Genomic DNA, 6,517 nt, shown 5'->3' on the forward strand with positions numbered 1-6,517 from the left:
CACATTCCAGGTTTGGCACGAAACCTATTACCTATAAGTATGTTGAATGATGTAGGTGTTCAAGTTGTTTTTTCAAAAGAAGGATGCAAGATGATGAGAGGATCGATAGTGCTTGCAAGGGGTAATAGGAGAGGTACCTTATTTCAGCTAGATGCATGTATTCCTCTATGTAATAGTTCTTCATCCTCACCATCTGAACGACCAATGACAAATTTTGTGGTTATTGGTTCTAATGGCAATGCAAACACTTTGGAAGGTAAGCTTCCTATAGAAAAGACAATGTTGTGGCATATGAGATTTGGTCACATTGGTGAAAAGGGTCTTAGAACCTTGAAAAAGAAAATCTCGTTGAGGGGTTAAATGATTGCAATCTCGAGTTTGACTTCTATGAACACTGTGTCTATAATAAACAAAATCGTGTTTAGTTTTACTCTAGTTCTCACAAATCTTTTGATGTTTTGGATCTTATTCATTCTGATGTATTTGGTCCTGTAAAAGTTCCTTCAATCTCTAAGTCTGTATTTTTTGTATCTTTCATAGATGATTACAGTAGAAGGACATGGATTTATTTCCATAAAAGTAAGACACAAGTCTTTAGTCGATTCAAGGAATTTAAAGCCCTTGTAGAGAACCAAACTAGTAAGAAGATTTAAGTGTGTGAGAACTAACAATGGTGGTGATTTTTTCTCAATAGAGTTTGAAAAATTCTATAAAGAATAAGGTATCGAGAGGCATAAGAAAAATCCTTATACCCCATAGAAAAATGGAGTTGTAGAGAGAATGAATAGGAAACTGATGGAGAAGGCTAGGAGTATGCTTAGTGGAGCTGATTTAGAACAAAGGTTTTGGGTTGAAGCTATGGCCACTACTTGCTATCTGGTTAACAGATCTCCTATATCAGCCCTTGTTGGTAAGACACCCATGGAGGTGTGGTCTAGTAAGAAGCCTTCAATTAGACATCTTCGTGTGTTTAGTTGTGAAGCTTATGTACATGTTCCAAAGGAGAAAAGATCTAAGTTGGAAAACAAAGTTGTTAAATGTATTTTCATTGGATACAGTGCTGGTGTGAAAGGATACAAGCTTTGTGATCCTGTGACTAGTAAGGTGTTGTATAGTAGAAATGTTATTTTTAGAGAGCTAACATCTTCTCCTATTGTGCTACAACCAGATGAAAAAGAAAAGGAAAAAGATGTTGTTCAGTTGCCTCCTACCCTTGAGAAGACTAAACAGAGAGACCATGTTGGGCCTTGATTCACAAGAGATAGACATTATCTTACATATGGTACATGACGGTATCTCTCGAGGCCTTTTTAGTGGTTTGATTTTAGCTACAAACTCGAAACAAATCCTTCATAGTTATGGTTAGTCATGGATCCAAAGCTCATCAGCTAGAAGCACCAACAACAGATATCTTCTCAGCATTTGTCAGTGACATTCTTGATTCCATCTAAAAGTCCTGAAAAAAAATCAAAAAAATAGTAAAAAGTCATGAAAAAAGAAAAAAAAAGAAAAAAGTGAAAAAAGTCATGAAAAAATGGATGCCTTGATGAAAACATAGCAAACAGGCATCTTGGCACGAAAATTTGAGTCAAGAGAAAAATTCCATCCAAAAGTGAAAACCTAGCAAACAGGCGCTTTGGGCAAGTACCATGGTGAAAACCTTACAAACAGGCACCATGTGTAATCAGTTATTGCTCCTCCATCTATCAGGATTCCATCTGGTCTTTTCCCCCTCTGTCATTCCTTGATCATATCCTTCATATTTCAAGACATCCTTGGTTCCTTATCATGGCTCATGAACTGGTTAATGTCCTTTGTTATCTTACCAAGCATTACAGTTTGTACACACTCTGTCATTGGCCTTTGTACATAGTCTGTGTCTTGTTTGGGGGCATATTACCTACATAGTGAGTAAGTTTGAATTTGAACTAGGGGCATACCCCTAAGAGCTTTTTATCCATTGGATCTATCACATAACGGATTGGAGCTAACACTTGTATATGCTTATATGATCCTGAAAAAAATCTCTAAAAATCATAAAATGTCTTGAAAAAATCTATAAAAATCACATAATGTCCTAAAAAAAATCCTAAACATTCAAATACGATCCTGAAAAAATCACTAAAAATCACATAATATCCTGAAAAAATCTTAAAAATTCAAATACGATCCTGAAAAAATCCCTAAAAATCATAAAATGTCCTGAAAAAAATCCTAAAATCATAAAATGTCCTGAAGAAACTAGTCATGCAAAAACATCAAATATCTCCACAAAAACCCTAAAAATCACAAAACTTGTCAAAAATTTGCAATAAACCTTGTACATATTCACTGTGGATAACCATCCCTTTTGTGTTCACCCTTGCACTTTGCAGACTGAAAATCAAAGCGCTATGCTTCAATGCCAATCATAATATCTGTGCAGCATGAACCAACAATCAATCCAACATGTCACTATGAACTTATCAACTGAATCCACAACCAGAACTATCACATTATCAACATGTCAAACACTATCTACACACCTAAAACATTAACAAGAATGTAATAATGGACAAGAATAGTTGTTGGCTCACGCTGTTTAGTGAGTGATTTATTTTTACTTTGTTTTTTCTTTGATCATGTCCCTATGCTACTCAATGATATAAATTGATCTATGAGAGTGGCCAGGATGGTTCATGGTCATCTTTTTCCATTTCTGTCTGTTACAATGTACCTTTTGAGAATCTGGGGCATGTACATATGCCTCAGGAAGGACAAGGTCATTCTTTGTTTGCATCATGCTTGTTTACGCAAAAGGCTTGCATTTGCTCTTTGGCCCTTTATGCCATGATGCATTGCATTCCATTTACCATATCAAAATAAAGCTCCATTTGACATATAGTGCACTTTCTAGAAGAAAAAGTCTTTCCATCATACTAACATCTCCTCATCTCATATTTCTTCTTCATCTCATTCTCCATCACCATGATCATGTCTTCTAATTCACCAAATCATCTTCATCTTGCATTCTTGCATTCTTGCATCATCCTATGCTATCAATCACCTTTCTGTGGCTTTCCACCTAGTTCAACCTCAGTCTAACATTTGTCTCATCATCTTCGACCAAATATGACCATTTTTTATGATTTTCGTCATGTTATGACATCTTTCCATCATTTTGGGCATGCACGCACAGTTTCGGGTCATTCCATTAGTTGCTATGGTTTTGTCTTCTTGTTGTCGATAAATTGACTTATCATATGCTTATCTTAGTCAATTTATCGAGGGGGCACCCATATATATCATCCCTACTGGGGCATGTTGTGGCTTTCTCATCAGTTATTCTTTGATACAATGCTCTAAATCACATTGTATCAAAGAGGGGCAAAATGTAGACGCTCAAAAATGGTTCGCATCTACAACCTCATCACTTCTTCATACTAATTTGTCCCATTTTCTCATTCTACTAACTTCGATCTTTTGGCCAGATTGACCATATTTTGTCATTTGTATCCTCTTTCATATCAATTTCATATCAACTCAAAATCATATCAAATCAACTCGGAATCATATCAAATCAACTCGGAATCACCCCAAATCAACTTGGAATCACTCAAAATCTGTCCTAATCAACCCAAAACATATCAAACATCTCAAATCAATCATCATTTATATGCTCCTAGACATTGTCGTGGCTTTCAGTGCCTTGGAAACCTATCAACTTATCAATCTTATCAATTTGACCTTAGTACTGTCATGGCTCTCAGTGCTAGGTCAAAATATCATTCATGTCACTCAATCTTTGACGTTGTTGAGGCTTTCAATGTCAGATCATGGCATCATCAACCATTTTAATAATATTGACAATGTCTTTCAGTGTTATTATGATCCAACCTTATCAATCAATTTCAATCCTGTAGCATTTACAATGTCGGTTAAATGTTACATATCAATTTATTCATGTCATGTGTCCTTGGTATGTTATCAATTTTGATCTATCAATTAATTTGACCATCGTTTTGGTCTACCTTTTCATCATCTTATTTGATATCCATCATCGTCACATTTTCATCAAAAGATACGGTCACATTCATTTAATCAATTTGGCCACTCATCTGCTAATTTTCTCTATAGGATTAAATAACCCATAATTTAATCCTATTCTTTCTAATTATTCTTCCCAATTATCATCCTCAATTAATTAATTTTATTAATTAATTGATTCATTATCTGCAAACCATGGAAATTCTTAATTTCCTAAGTTCCATTTTTCATCATTAAATCCATTTTCTACTAATTCTTATTTTGTGGAATAAGAGGATTTTTAATTGAAATATTCCATAAAATATTGCGTTATCATGACACTTGGATGTGACACCTCATGGATCCTCTTTTGACACTTGGCTAAGATTTTCCATAATCAAATATTATTACCTCTTACGCATGTCCCTATTTGGCTTATTCGTCATAGATTCTTGGCTTTAAGTGGGTTGAGGAATCTTATGACGTGTCATAGATTCTCTTCCAAATTTGACTTGCATGTGTCATAGAATCTTACTTTTGGCATATTCTATCATATGTATCATAGGAATCTCTTGCCACATCGCACATCTATGGGTGACAAATCCAATGCCCTCACTTTGAGTGAAAATTATAAAATGGACACCCTTCCTCTCATTTTGGAATCTAGAATGCTTAAGTCTTGAGTCCTTGAATCTTTGAGTTTTTGAGTCTCTACTAATTTGCATTTTGCATTCTCGCTCTCACAATAAAATCACACTTCAAGTATTCTCATGGCTTTATCCCTATCATAGGCTTTTGCTTCAATCTTGTGTATACTATAGGCAAATTGGAGCTACAATCATTTGGAGAAGAAAGAAGGACATGAGAGCTACAAATGGAAAAGGGATTTTTGATTATGTTTTCTTTCTTTTGATTAGTTTGGCTTTCATGGTAGACTAGTGGGTGCTAATACATGTTGATTGAGTTTGTGATTTACTCATAGTGTGTTATGCTTCTAACCCGTTTTTCTGGTCCTACATTTTGTTGCTAAGGTTAGAGCTCCTTGTTGAGCTCTCCTTGTTGTAATCCTTTCTGTCCTAATAAATTTTTACCTCTCTTTTTCCAAGAGAATGCTAAATCTCTCAAATTACAATTACAACTCAGGATAGAGCTCCTTGTTAAGCTCTCCTTGTTGTAATCCTTTCTGGCCTAATAAATATTTACCCCTCTTTTTCTAAGAAAATGTTGAATCTCTCAAATTACAATTACAATGCAACAAAACACATCTCCTCTTTCCCTTTTGAACCACTATTATTTGTTTTGTGATCCATTTTATTCAATAGATAGAAAAGCACAAACATATCTTCCATCCAAAGAAAATATATTCTTTGCAAAAAGAAAAATAATGATTAAATTCACAACCAGGCTGAGTACATGACAGATCATAGACTATGCATCTTCACAAACAATTCTTCCTAAAAACTCTTCCAAAGGCCTTCAATACAATCTTACACTGGGTATTGTCATGTTACACTACAAATCCCCTATTAACACACACTAAAATTTCAAGACACAACTGCCCATGAGTATATAGAAATGCACAAATAGATGAAGGAAGATTTATTTGTGCAATTAATGTCAATGAATAAAACGAGCACCTGCAGGATTGTTCCAGGGGACGCTAGCAAAGCTTGAATAGCTTCTAGTCCAGGCCTGCTGTAAGTAAATCTCGCGCATCTCTGAAGCGCTGCTGAGCATATAGCCGTAGAGTGTGCGAGCAAAACGGGAAAGCTGCACGAGCACTAAGGGTATGTTTCTGGTGCAGGAAGGAATGTATGGAACTGCAAAACACAGCATATCAAAGACTCCCCACATCTTCAAATCGATTCTCGCCCGTCTCTCACTTCACAAATTTCTTTTAAACTCTCAAATTTCCTATAAAACAGAGGACCCAATCTCAATATCAATGTGAACATAAATTTTCTGTAAAACTGCAAGGAAAGAAGATAGACCCATAAATAAATAAAAGATAGCATTTCAACTGCCCTGGTAAGGAATATGATTCTTGGACATCGCGGTCAAGAGTTTTCAGTACAATAATTTTGCTAATCTTTCGCTGATCCAAATAAAGAAAACGACATTGCCCACTATCGCATTATTCTAAATCAATTATGAGTGTAACGTACATTAAAGGAAATGCGTTCACTAACCGAAATTCTTGCTTGTTTCACACGAACGACCGCTCGTTACGTTATAGTGACCTTTTGTCTGTGCCATCTCTCTCCTACTTGTTTTAGTTTTAAAAAAATTAGCAGTGGCACCTTGATCTGCAATGGGAAAAGATATGGAAGTCAACTAAACTAGATTTTGCTTTTCCTTTTGCTTATATTTTATGGTGCAATATGTTTATATTTGTACATCTTTATATTTCTTTGATTATTTCTCTATCCCCCTCCCACCCTTGTCTCTTTATATTAGCCCACATGAAATGTAATAGAAATCATCCCTATATTTTTTCCCTTCCTCCCAATTT

At 35.3% G+C, this 6,517-nt stretch overlaps 1 long non-coding RNA gene across 2 annotated transcripts; it reads right to left on the reverse strand.

Moving 5' to 3' along the window:
• Positions 1 to 5,368: 5,368 nt before the first annotated feature.
• LOC149559281 (uncharacterized) lies at positions 5,369 to 6,213 on the reverse strand. Of its 2 annotated transcripts, none has more exons than XR_016364335.1 (2): positions 6,195 to 6,213; positions 5,369 to 5,919 (listed from the first exon to the last, which is right to left on the reverse strand). It is a non-coding gene; the product is annotated as an uncharacterized LOC149559281 (long non-coding RNA). The 2 variants fall into 2 exon arrangements; XR_016364334.1 differs by lacking the exon at positions 6,195 to 6,213 and adding an exon at positions 6,030 to 6,153.
• Positions 6,214 to 6,517: the final 304 nt, after the last annotated feature.

Source organism: Cupressus sempervirens, chromosome 5 (genome assembly GCF_028749045.1).
Source record: "Cupressus sempervirens isolate cs-2001-9-10 chromosome 5, ASM2874904v1, whole genome shotgun sequence".
Lineage (NCBI taxonomy): Eukaryota > Viridiplantae > Streptophyta > Pinopsida > Cupressales > Cupressaceae > Cupressus > Cupressus sempervirens.